The 14,219-nt window shown below is 48.6% G+C and overlaps 1 pseudogene; it reads right to left on the bottom strand.

Annotated features, from left to right (window-relative positions):
• Positions 1-1,377: 1,377 nt before the first annotated feature.
• Positions 1,378-13,357, bottom strand: LOC119350133 (annotated as a pseudogene).
• Between the last annotated feature and the right edge of the window lie 862 nt (positions 13,358-14,219).

The raw sequence follows: 14,219 nt of genomic DNA, 5'->3' as shown, positions 1-14,219 counted from the left end.
TGTTCTAGTGCTCCATTAGTGTACTGGCTGGCAGCCATATTAATGAAGAGCTTGGAGATGGCGTGCATCGGTGCATATGCATGCATGCAGTTACATTTGGGCCGATGTGTTGTTGCAGACCGGCCTAGCACTCACCGGCGATCACCGTAGACACGATGAGAGCGGAAGAAGATACGCACAAAAAATTTGGTGGCACACAAACAGCAGCCGCACAAACGACGTTTTCTGTTTTTCACTTCGAGCTCGAACTCGATCTCCACAGCGAACTACACAGGAGGGAGGGGGGCTTTATACCCGCGTGCACAGACACGCCAGCCCATGCTCATAAGCACCCCACTCACACGACCTGCACGTCCCGCGCTCTGCGCGCATGCACGCGCACTACACGGCCACTTCCAGCGCCCGATGCGGTCTCGCCTCCCCGACTATCTCGCTAACAGACGCACAAACTCACGCGCACATACGCGCTGACTCACGCACACATGCACACACACCCGCGGACACGCGCCCGCGCCTGCCACGGGCCCGACCCGACGCGCCCAGCACACACACGTGCACACGCACGCGCCCGCCGTGGCTTATTGCCCAACACAAACCCCCTAAGTTACAGCCTAGAAGAGGCCGGACGCCTCGACGTTGACGTCCGCTAGGAGAGGCCGCTCCGGCGCCGCCTTCCTTGGCCTTGTGCAGTCGCGGCGAAAGCGGCCCCGACGCTTCCCTTTGCTGCCTGACGCCGTGCTCCTACCGCTGTCATCGTCATCGAAGCCAACTCCATCCTCCTGTCGCCACCATGCTGCCCACTGCGCCGCTGTCAGAAGTAGCTGGTCGCCCCCACGCTCGCCTCCGTTCTGCCTGTGGTGCCGCGTCCGCTCGTCGAATGCCTTCAGCCGCCCGAGTGCCTCCTCGAACGCCATCTCATTGACGTTGCAGAATTGCTCGATCCCGGTGAAGGCGGGGTACAGGCGGTTGGGGACGGTGTCCAACAACTTCTTCACGAGCGCCGCACCCAGAGCGCGCCGTCATGGCGCCGAGCTTCCCGGCGTAGCCGTCCATGTCCTCGCCGCCCGCCATCCTCAGGCGATCGAAGTCGCCGCGGAGCGTCATGAGCCGGGCCGCCCGCACCCGATCGGTGCCGATGAAGCGCACCTTGAGGGAGTCCCATACCTCCTTCGCGGTGGGCTTCATCACCACTTGCACCAGTACCTCCTCCGACAGCGCTCCCATCAACATCGACCGTGCCGTCTTGCTCTTGCCGGCGTCGATCGCCCCACCCTCTGCCGGCGCAACCACGCCCCACAGCCCCTGGGCATCAAGGATCGCCTCCACCTTGATTTCCCAAGAGGTGTAGTTGGTCGGCATCAATGATGGGACCGACAGCTAGAACGCGCCACCACCGCCGCCGTGCAAAATCCGTTGAAGCTTGTTGTCGGTGAAGAGGCCATTGATCTTGGTCCACACTGTGTAGGCATCGTCCCCATCACGAACGATGGTGTGGAAGATGTCCGGAGAGACGGTGAGGAAGAACCACCGGATGAGGGTGGTGTCGATGGAGAGCCAGTTGGCGTCGTGGGCGCCGGCGAAGAAATTGGCGAGACCGTCCACACGATCACGAAGGTTGTACTCACGAAAGAGGAGATTGAAGTTGGCTTTCCAGGCATAGTAGTTTGCGGAGGCGTGGGAGAGGATGATGGGGACGTGATCGGAGAGGTGGATGTTACGGATGTCGGTGGCTTGGGGCTCATCGGGTTAGGACCCATAGGAGGAATCGAACGGGTTGCTAGGGGGTGCGCTGGAGGAGGAGGAAGTCCCGAGGGCCGACATGGCAGCAAGGGCGGGATGGCGGCGCGGGATCGGAGCAGGAGGGTTTTAGGGTTTTGGGGAGGAGGCGACGCGGGGTGAGAGGCGAGGCGCGGCGGGGAGGGTGGAGGCGCGGCGGGGGGAGGGTTGTGGTGGGGGGAGCGAGGAGGCGCGGCGGCCGGGGAGGCGGCAGCGCGGGATAGCGGGAGCGGCGGCGGCCAGGAGAGGCGACAGCGGCGCAGGGCTGGGATCGAGGGTTAGGCTGATACCATGTAAAGGAATAGGATGCAACTCTCAATGTATTGATGGATGCATATGCACAAGTATATGTAGTACATAGGGCAAGTCATATCCTCAACTATACACAAGGAGAAGACTTGAAGTACAATAATACATGTGCTAAATACATATCTCAACAGGAACGAGCGCCATGGCCGCCGGCGATCACCTCCGAACCGTTGCTCTGCTACCAATTGTTGTTATAGACCGGCGTAGCACTCGCCGGCGATCACCGTATACACGATCAGAGAGGAAGAAAACACACAGAATAAACTTGGTGGCACACAAACACCTATCGCACGAACGGCGTTTAATGTTTTTCACCTCGATCTCAAAGTCGATCACCACAGCCAACTACATAGGAGGGAGGAGGGAGCGGGATTTTATACCCGCGTGCACATACACGCCAGCCCGTGCTCGTACGCACCCCCACTCGCACGACCTGCACGTCCGCGCTATGTGGCTAGCGCGCTCTGCACGCATGCACGCGCACTACGCGGCCACTTCCAGCGCCCGACGCGGTCTTGCCTCCTCGGCTATCTCGCTAACAGACGCGCACACTCACATGCACATACCCTCTAACTCACGCAAACACGCACACACCTACGGACACACGCAGCGCGTGCACATACACGCACACGTGTCCGAGCCTGCCATGGCTTATTGCCCAACACGATGCATGGATGGATGCTGCTACATGTTGAGGACGACAGCAGGAACCAGGCAGTAGCTAGCACGAGCCTGGTGTCTTTTCTTAAGGGGATGATAGGCCGGTTGAAGAAATATGCCCTAGAGGCAATAATAAAGTTATTATTTATTTCTTCATATCATGATAAAGGTTTATTATTTATGCTAGAATTGTATTAACCGGAAACGTGATACATGTGTGAATACATAGACAAACTTAATGTCACTAGTATGCCTCTACTTGACTAGCTCATTAATCAAAGATGGTTATGTTTCCTAACCATAGACATGTGTTGTCATTTGATTAAAGAGATCACATCATTAGGAGAATGATGTGATTGACTTGACTCATTCCGTTAGCCTAGCACTTGATCGTTTAGTATGTTGCTATTGCTTTCTTCATGACTTATACAAAGTTCCTACAACTATGAGATTATGCAACTTCCGTTTACCGGAGGAACACTTTGTGTGCTACCAAACGTCACAACGTAACTGGGTGATTATAAAGGAGCTCTACAGGTGTCTCCAAAGATAGATGTTGAGTTGGCGTATTTCGAGATTAGGTTTTGTCACTCCGATTGTCGGAGAGGAATCTCTGGGCCCTCTCGGTAATGCACATCACAATAAGCCTTGCAAGAAATGTGGCCAATGAGTTGGTTACGGAATGATGCATTACGTAACGAGTAAAGAGACTTGCCGGTAACAAGATTGAACTAGGTATTGGATACCAATGATCGAATCTCGGGCAAGTAACATACCGATGACAAAGGGAACAACGTATGTTGTTATGCGGTTTGACCGATAAAGATCTTCGTAGAATATGTAGGAGCCAATATGAGCATCCAGATTCCGCTATTGGTTATTGACCAGAAACAGTTCTAGGTCATGTCTACATAGTTCTCGAACCCGTAGGGTCCGCACGCTTAAAGTTACGATGACAGTTTTATTATGAGTTTATGTGTTTTGATGTACCGAAGGTTGTTCGGAGTCCCGGATGTGATCCCGTACATGACGAGGAGTCTCGAAATGGTCGAGACATAAAGATTAATGTATTGGACGACCATATTCGGACACCGGAAGTGTTCCGGGTGATTTCGGAGAAAACCGGATGCCGGAGGGGTTACCGGAACCCCCCGGGGAAGTATTGGGCCTTAGTGGGCCTGAGGGGAGAGAGAGGGCAGCAGCCCAGGAGGTGGCGCGCCCCCTCCCATGGGGAGTCCAAATTGGACAAGGGGAGGGGGGTGCGGCCCCTCTTTCCCTCTCCCTCTCCCTCTCTTTCCTTCCCCCTTCCTCCTTCCTAGTTGGACTAGGAAAGGGGGGTCCTACTCCCACTAGGAGGAGGACTTCCCCCTCCTTGGCGCGCCCCCTAGGGCCGGCCGGCCTCCCCCCTTGCTTCTTTATATACGGGGGCAGGGGCACCTCTAGACACACAAGTTGATCATCGTGATCGTTCCTTTGCCGTGTGCGGTGCCCCCCTCCACCATATTCCACCTCGGTCATATTGTTGCGGTGCTTAGGCGAAGCCCTGCATCGGTAGAACATCATCATCATCACCACGCCGCCGTGCTGACGGAACTCATCCCCGACACCCTGCTGGATCAGAGTCTGGGGATCGTCATCGAGCTGAACGTGTGCTGAACTCGGAGGTGCCGTACGTTCGGTGCTTGGATCGGTCGGATCGTGAAGACGTACGACTACATCAACCGCGTTGTTATAACGCTTCCGCTTTCGGTCTACGAGGGTACGTGGACACACTCTCCCCTCTCGTTGCTATGCATCACCATGATCTTGCGTGTGCGTAGGAAATTTTTTGAAATTACTACGTTCCCCAACACTGGTCACATCCGAGCCGTACGATGTGAGATGCATGGCCGTCAGATTTCGCCCGTCACCCAACCCACCTTGCGCCCTTCCCTTCCTCCTGCTCGCGCCGGTTGACCGAATCTTCGGATCGGTCCCGGCCGCAAAGCTGCTCCTCCCTAACTGCAATGCCGCTCCTTCTCGACGGGATTAGTCGCTGCATGGCACACTAGGCCCTAACACTAAAAAGGACTGTCTCTTGCTCGCTGGCCACCGGTGCCAACGGCGCTCGTCTCTCGGCCGCCACATGAATTTGATGACTGCAGCTCACCCGTCGGCCGGTTCTAGTTCACGGCCGCCATGGTTACAGCATTCCCCGCGTGGCCGTTTGTGCGCGTCGCCGTCGTCCGCTCACACCATCGTGTTCGCCTGCAAAAATAATCTCAGCCAAAAACAAAATCTCCATTGAATTTCCTGTAGCATCAAAAACGCATGCCAGTTCCAACAAAAAAAAAATCCTGCTCCCAACAAAAACACGCCGCTGCCGCGGTCACAGGAAGAAAACGAGCTCGCTGGTGTTGCCGACCCTCTGGTGGTAGGAAAAAAAAGACACTGGTTCCAGAAAAAAATTGCGCAATCTAGCAAAACCAATAAATGGTAGTAGCTAAAATGGCTGCGGGTTCCAATAGAAACACAAGCCGGTTGTAGCAAAAAATAAGAAGGCGATGGTTTCCAGCAAAAACAGATGCCAGATGCAGAAATTTCGTCGCCGGTTCCAGCATACACCACAGCTAGTTGCAGCAAAAATGGCGCCCCCTTATATTCTAGAAAACAATCCATGGCCTGGGGGTGCCTCTTGTCGCGGCATCGTTGCAACATCTTGTGTCCGTGGTTCCAGCTTTTTCCCCGCCGGATCCGGTAATTTTCGGCATGGTTCCAGCGTGCCGCTGGTCAACTTGTAGATTGCAGCACGGCGGGACAAGGCTTTCACACGAGGGCGCAATTGAAGTGTGCTTTGTGGTGGTTTCGCAGCAGTGCGGGGGAAGGGAAGGGGAGGGAAGGAACACGGCAACGGGAGGGCGCGGCTGAAGGTAGGGGATGGAGTGCAGGAGAAAAGGTAATGGAGGAAGGGGACGGTCCGCGCGGGTCCACCAAGTACACGCGTCTCACGCGGATGGCGGCTTGCGTGGCCGCACGACACCAGTGTGGCCCGCTTCCGGCGAAAAATTCGCACGGCGCCCCGTTCTCAAACGTTTCCGAACCACTCGTTCCGCCCTTAGCTCAGGCCCCACAGGTCATAGATGGAAGGGAGCGTCGATCTCTTGATATCTTGGAAATAAAATAAATAAATACACAAGGGTGTTGTTTGTGCTAAAAAGAAGAAAGAAAGAATATCTGTAAGGAAAAACACGATTTCATCATGTGCATAATGCTAGATCAATTTGCAGATTTTTTTAGTGGTATTTGCGCCCTCTTACATCAACATGAGGCATCCGGCAATCTTTCAAGCGTGTCCTAGAGGAACGTACGTCGCAGGCGATTTTGAGGATGATCTAGGGTTTGACATCTTGCCGCCGCCGGCGCCGCTAGCGTCCACCATCAAACTGGTCATGTTGGTTCAGATGAGATAATTGAGAAACGTCTGCTCCGTTAGTTTGGGCGGAACATGGCAATGGCGACTCCGGGGCCGCCTCCGGCTTGTACCATCAACGGGAGTCTACCACATCCACGAACGGAGGCCGCTCCAGCCCCGGCGCGAAAGTCTACGTCGTCTTCGTTGTCAACTGATTGTCTATGAAAGAATATGCGGTTGCGGTTGGAGGTCACTTCATCTATGATCAGCCGCTGGGATCAACGTCTACCTATGGAGCGAAGCTTGCAACACCAGTTGAGTTACAGGCACAACGTCATCTACCTGACTTTGCCAATCAGCCTTCTCGCTCACAGGTACTGCCACTGGCTTCCGTGAGCAGTGGGGCTGAAAAAAAAGGGGCGCTGGTGAGGCAACCCTGCACCCGAAGCCGTCTCATGGTGTAACGACTATGCCAGTGTGGGACCCCGATTACGTGACGGAGCTGACTGAAGGTGATTGTATGCAAGGCATGGGTTTGCTGGACAAGCGACATGTATTGGGCTTCTTGGGCTATGAGCAGGACACTAGTGCAGGTAAGGTCTGGGTGCCACTTGTTGATCAAATCGGAAAAATAACATGGAGATAATTGAGCCCTTGGCGGACTCTCGTGAGGAGCGCCGCCGTGACCAATGAGTATTTAAGCTGGAACTGTCGTGGGTTGGGCAACCCAAAGACAGTTCGAGAGGTTTGCGAGCTCGCAAACAAGTTTGCCTCGGCCGTGTTATGCTTAGAAATTCAATTGGATAGGGCACACCTCGAATCGATATCTTTTGGTTATAATAAATCTTTAGCTGTTAGTAGCTCCGGTAGGAGAGAGGGTCTTGTAATTTTTTTGGAACGATGATATAAAACCGGAGATTTATGGTTACTCAAAATACCATATTGATGCTACTACTTATGAGTTGGGAACAAATCCTTGAAGGTTATCATGGATATACGGTTAAGCGAGGGTCGTAAACATATACAAGAAATGGGACACTCTTAGCTCATTGGTGGGGACATCAGCTATTCCCTGGCTAGCCATGGGTGATTTTAACGAAGTTTTGCGCTAGTCAGAGCCTGATGGCGTTGGCTTGAGAGGTCAATTGCAGATGTGGCTTACACGATATGGGACATAATGGTTTACCATGGACCTTTGAAAACAAAGTTGCAGGCGGACCTTTCACAAGGGTGAGACTGGGCCGAGCAATTGAGGACGCAGATGGAGCTCGTTATTCCCGGCGGCACAGCTAAATCATTCCTTGGCAGTGTGTTCGGAACTTCGGATCACAGCCCCATTGTTCTGATTTTTTCCGAGGAGCTTATGAATAACAAAGGTGCTAGATCTTTCAAATATGAAATGATGTGGGAAACGCACCCAGAGCTGAAAACAAGTCTGGAGGCGGCATGGAAGAATGGCCCTGAAGCAGCTTCGGTCACGGAAGTGCAAGATAAGCTACGTGAGTTATCTCATGACCTATCTAGCTTGGACTGCCTGAGATTTGGTAATGTCCGCAGCGAAATCAAACGCTTCAGGCATGAACCAGAAATTCTAAGGAGCTTACCTGGACGAGCTGGTCCGTCACACCAAGAGGTAAAGATTGTTGAATGTCTTGTGGAGTTATACAACGAAGAGAAGATTTTATAGAATCAACGTTCGCACGTGGAGTGGCTAAGTTGTGGTAATAACAGCACTCGTTACTTCCACCTTAGAGCTACTATGAGGAGAAGGAAGAACCACATAAAATCCTTGCAGATTGCCAATGGTGACGTGATCTGTAATATAGCCGAGTTTGAGGACATAATAATATTCTCAGCCGCTAGCCATTTCCTGTCATGGTTATCATAATCATAGAAGCATTACTTTTATCGATGGAAGCACCCTTTCATGTTGCGATGCAAACATACTATTCAATCATGTGTAGACAACTTTTTATTTTGTATCCATGGAAGCATTATTACTATGATACGGAAGCATTTTTTACAAATTATTTGGTGTGCCAAAAATAATATTCAAGTTGATAGAAACATTTTTTTGGCCAAAGGAATCATCTGGAAACACAAAACAACAATAGACAGTGTCTCAAATTTCATCTCATACAAATAATATACAATTCTTTCTACAACAACAACAACAACAACAACAACAACAACAACAACAACAACAACATCATCAACAACTCTAATTTCACTTATGCATAATCAGCTTCGATGTACATTTTCAGTTAACTTATCATAGGAGAGCTCCTCACACGTTACGAGTTCTTCAACAAGGTAGCCTCCGATAAGGACTGATGCCTGGTCCAGCACACTCAACAACTACTAGCATTCTGTTGGAAATAAAGATGCTCCTGAATAAGGTGGGCAAAATATTTGTATATGAAAATCATGAGAAAGAAACAATGAAGCTAACCTCGGTAGTGGTTGGAAACAAAAAGATTGCCACAAGAGGCAAAATGTATGTACAATTATATCACCAAAAAAACACTCATTGGTATTGGTTCAAGCACTCGCTTGCTCGAACCAATATGTGAAGACAACAACAGAAGCACATATTGGCAATGATTGAAGGCGGGATTTACTACCATGGAAACATTTATAAGTAAATTTCCGAAGCATCTTGTATGTTTTTCATGGAAACATATATGAGATTCAACGAAGCATACATCGGTAGTGGTTCAAACAAAAAAATTGTTTGCAAGAAAAAAATGTGTGAAAAATAATTTTATCGGAAGAAGCAACGTTTCCGTGGGCCGCAGCACAAACTTATATTGGTTGAAGCAGTTGAGGTGTGATTCGGAAGCACAATTTGCACGAACCATCAAAGTATGCTATATACATATGATCCATCTTTAATGTAAGCATAGAGCATAAATGGAAACTTATTTTCTAGCCCCGAGAAACATAGCTCAAGGACAAAGAAGGATGAAAGGATAGTTCAAGGAACAAAATAAGTGTTATTTGGAACCATGAAATTTTGAAATTAAAAAAATTTCAATATGAAGCATGAAAAGAGTGCTCCAGATGAGGAATTATTGGGTAGGATGCATGTGCTATGTCAACAATAGCTAATTTAACTAGAATATAAAATTGAAATGGAAAGCCAACAATAATTTTTGAAGCATTTCCAGGAGGAAAATATCTATACATTTGTAGCATACTTTGGAAGCTCCATATATAGGATGCTAAAGGTTAATATCTAAAAAATTCTTAACTTCATTGGAAGCATTGAACTTCAACACTAGAAAATAACTATGGTTGTCTTCAACATAGCTACGGAAGTTTGGGTGTTCCGAAAACCAAAAAACAACTAAATTCCTTGATGATTAAAGCCATCACACGGAGAACAATAGGAACCAAGGAAAACCAATGATCAGACGGGAGGAGATTGATGCATTGCCAATACCTTCTATTTTGAGAGGGAGGGTTTCCAAGAGGGGACAAGGACCGGAGGCATCTGCCTGTTCTCCGACGGCCGTACCAAATGCAGAGGAGGTGGCATGGACATTCAGGATGGTTCACCTGCGAGGTCTCCCTCGGGGCCATCATGTCAGAGAGAGGAGGTCTCCCTGCTGATCCAGGAATCGTAGTTGAGATGGGGGTCTGGACCCCCTAATGTCAGGATGGCGCACTACCGATCACGCCCGTTGGATGCATCGGTGGAGTAGAGGATTGGGCTGCCGGGCTGCTCAATGACAAAGATAAAAGGATGAGCCTGGGGCGCAACTGGTCGGTGAGCTCGCTCTGCTTCCGGACGAAGAGGGGAGTAGGAAGAGCAGGGCGGTACCGGAGGGAAAAGGGATCTGTCAAGGCGGGGGAGCAGTGTTATGTTCGGGGTGGGGGATGAGATCCAAACGGTGCATCCCAGGAAGGCAACTGAGGATTAGGGGAGAAGATCTAGCATAGAAGGTGTCCGGTGATTTTTTAAGTTTCCTTAATTACAAAAGCATGACTAATTTTAAGCGTGAATTTCAAGTAGATCAATGACTTTTGAGTGTTCTGACGCTTGATTCTTGCCAGACTATGGATACGAAGTGTTTCCCTTGTAGAACTGACAGAAGTGCACGCAGGCGAGGTTCACTCTTGTTTAGCACCAACAGTGATATTGCACACCAAAAAGAGAAAGTTCAAGAAACTATAATTTCTCAAAATTATTAAACACTATGTCGTGTTGATACACATAATCATACTTGTCATATCATAATAATACTCGCACCAACGCGCCATTTCCTGTCATGTTTATCATCACAACAGATTATTTGATAAACAAAAAAAGAGCAACTGCATTACATGCTCAATAGCAGATTAGTAGTGCCAAAGATATTTACAAAATTGGCAAAGTTTCCCTGGCCGAGCCATAACATTGGCATGCATATCGAAATTTCTGCTACATGAAACACAACTAAATGGAACTGAGAAATCACATCTTGTCCCACTGTGCTGCAAGTCGAGATTAGAGCACTCGAGGGCACAAATGGGACGGTGTCATAGTATGGATGATGGATGATATCTGGACGATACCCTTGATAAACATAATGGAGGTTATTGCCATCTGGGGGTTCTCTTGGAACCAAAGGTGCAAGGTTCATCAAGGCAAATCCAGCATGGACGATTGATGCAGTGTGCCAACAGTTGTGTCCCGGATGTCTGAGTTCTTGGAAAATTTGGGGAGCAGAAGTTGGAAAAACAATTAGACCAGGAGAATTTGAGGCCACCTTGTAATTAGCATGGTGATCGATAAAAGCCCTACCTACTAGTCTTTAGCGTATGCCATTATCAAATACCCGAAGTTTCAGGAGAGGACATTGGTTGTAACTGTAGAAGAGCAACGAACATGGCCATGCATTTTTTTTCCTATTTGGTGAATTACTCTAATTTAAATACCTTTGTGGCCTTGAGAATGAGGTTCCAGCTGGAATTACCCAGTTGTGAACTATTTAAATGCACATCGGACATATTTGTGATGCATAATGATGCTCAATTCACATGGTTTCACAAATTAGTCATGATGCAATGTGGTTTTTTTGTTCATATTGTGGTACTTGGCAATGCTTAACTTATGGTGGGAAACAAAGAAACACCACTTCTTAGAGCTATCATGTACATCTACCGCATGTGACGAGGAAATTAAGAACAAAAATATTCAACGGCCAAATTGTACTTTCAGAGACCTCGAACTAAGTGCTCCAGAAACAAAACCGTACCTTACCTCTATAGTTTTAAATAACGACAACAAGACCATTAATGTAATTTTTATCTTCAGCCAATATCTATGTATTAGGATACTACTGAGAAGTTTTTAGTATAATTCAACATAGGGACATAAGGGGCTACCTCTATTATGATCTTGAGCATACTGCGCAAATCGCAGAACTGAAACCTGACACGGCCTAATGCCTGGAGGTACCTGGAATAATGCAAATATACCGCACTATCAAAATCTGGAGAGATTAAGTGAACTGAGCTGAAATGGTTAAGAAAAACATCTGATTGAAAAATAGACTCTAGTTATCTCAGTTTTAATCATGCTATAAACATAAGTCTAGAGGTCACAAGTTACAAGAGAACAATCAAAGAAGCATATTCATGTAATAAACTGTGTTCTAACAAGCACGTGTGGTAGCAGATTATGTGAACAAGCAAGTTAGTTCTTGACGATATTAGATTGTATGAGCTAAATATAGTGTCATAAAAGAGAATATTAACTGACGGGTTTACATAAAGATGTGAACAATAACGAGTGAAGAATAATTATTGTGCAACACATATAATTCAGTACTGACTACTGACCCTTCTTTGGTTTTTGCCTCAGGAGTGAAGTGGTGCACGCAACAGAGGTTCAATCTCTTCGCACCAATACTGATAAATGAAAAAAAAGCAAAATCAGGAAAAATAGAAACTTATCATACTTATTAAATACCACTGCGAGTATATCATTGATGCAGTGGGGAAACAACATTGATGCAGTGGAGAAATCACAAAAGAACATTGGCGTTACATAGAATAGCATATCATTATTACAAGAATGTTTGTCCTTGACAAGCTATAGAATTTCCATTGCCAAGAATACTGGCAATAATGTTACGACAAACACAACTAAACTCAGCACTTCTACTGGTGCATACGACAGCCGCAAACGGCAGCACGTCAGAATGTCCGAATAGAAACATGGACAGACCATAATAAACTACCATCAGCGGAACGGCAGATCATTAATCATAGGCATGCTCACCAGACGACAAAGTATTCCTCGTGGAGCCATATATAAAATTGCCATTGGCATGAATACCCGTACTTTTGTTGCACGAAACAGAACTAAACTTGGAGCTTCAACTTAATTATGGCTACAGGACAGGGAGCTTCAACTTAATTATGGCTAAAGGACAGGGCAAACAGCACGAAAGGCATACCCCTGACAAACATATCCGAGTCACACGTTTTTTTTGGAACAAGGTCCATTAGGTCCCAATTCATTAAAAAAAAGTACAATAGATTTGCCCAGTCAATTAACGAGAACCCGAGCGAAAACCGTTACAACATACCCATAGCAAAAGTCACAAAAGGCCCAACCTATAACTCGCTAGACCACACACATCGCCAAAGAGAGGACACACGACATCCATGCACTGGAGAAACAAAAATACAATAGAACGGAAAGGGGGCTTGTCGTCATCATCACCTGCTGGAGGTCACCTTGAGCTACTGCACAAGGCCGTCCACCTTGTCCAAGTCCACCTCGGGCTCATTCCTGCATGCGAATCTGAGAGCAGAGAAGAAACAAGAAGATCAGTGTGTAGCCGAGACGAGAATAACAAGACCAGAGGTGAGAGAGGTGGTGATGAGGGTATGGACAGCAGGCTAGTGATGTCGTTGATGATCCTCTCGGGAGTCATTGAGGAAGCGGTTCATGACCTCAACGACGTAGGCCAGGGTTACGCGGCCCTGCTCCCGCGTCCTCTGCAGCTGCAAGAAAGTGTCGTCCACCAGACCCTAGATCAATCACGTACACCAAGGCAAAGTCAGATCAGCCAGCCAGCCGGGCCATAACCGGTCCAAGACGGCGATGCTCAGCAATTCCAGCCTGTAGATGGGACATTGATGGGAGAAGAGAGGGGGCCTCACCGTGTTGAACATGGTGGCGATGAGGACGTTTATCTGGGCCCTTATCGCGGCAGCCGCCATGGGTTGCAGGTCCTGGAGGCACGGCGCTCTGGGGAAATCGGAGCTGCGGCGGCGGCGGAGTGGACGAGGAGTGGAGGGGATGGAATGGGATCCCGTATGTATAAAGCTTCACTCACGAGCTCTCTCGCGGAGGCGTTTTGGCAGCGACTGCTGGATTTAGTGTAGTGCCCATCCACCAGCTTATCAACGCACTTATTGTCGTGGTTCTAAGTCTGACAGTAGTGTAGGGGGTACTAAGGGAGAGGCAAGATCCTAGCTATGGAGTAGTTGTACACGCAAGAGTTTTACGAGTTCAGGCTCGTCTCGGAGGAAGTAACAGCCCTACGTCTCGGTGCCCGGAGGCGGTCGACTGGATTATATGCGTGTGAGTTACAGGGGTGTGAACCCTTTACACTGAGGAGGGGGTGGCTTATATAGAGTTCGCCAGACCCCTCCGGCCCTCAGTTATGCAGGGTTTAAAGTACATTAAGACAAGGGGGTTACTGGTAACGCCCACATAAAGTGCTATGAAGACCATAAAGGCTACTTAATGACAGACCGTTGCATGCAGAGTGACTTTAGATCTCCTGGCCGTCAAGTGGTTAGCTTCATGGTCGAGTGGTTATCTTCATGGTCGAGTGTCCTCGAGTCTGTCGAGTGGAACACCTCTAGGTCGACTGACAGGCGGTTTCTTCTAGAGATGTCCTTGGGTAGGGTAGTTTGGACAGGTCCATGATCCTACCCTAGGTACATAGCTTCATTATTAGCCCCCGAATGGATCGAGGTTTGAGTGGGGAAGGAGTTGAAAATTCTTCCGACCCATTTCTCGTGCTATGAGTATGTCTTGTCTAGGATCAATGAACTTTAGGTGACAACATCAACT

This window comes from Triticum dicoccoides, chromosome 1B (genome assembly GCF_002162155.2).
Source record: "Triticum dicoccoides isolate Atlit2015 ecotype Zavitan chromosome 1B, WEW_v2.0, whole genome shotgun sequence".
Taxonomy (NCBI): Eukaryota; Viridiplantae; Streptophyta; class Magnoliopsida; order Poales; family Poaceae; genus Triticum; species Triticum dicoccoides.
Note: the sequence above shows the minus strand (reverse complement) of the source record. Positions and strands in the feature narration are given on the sequence as shown.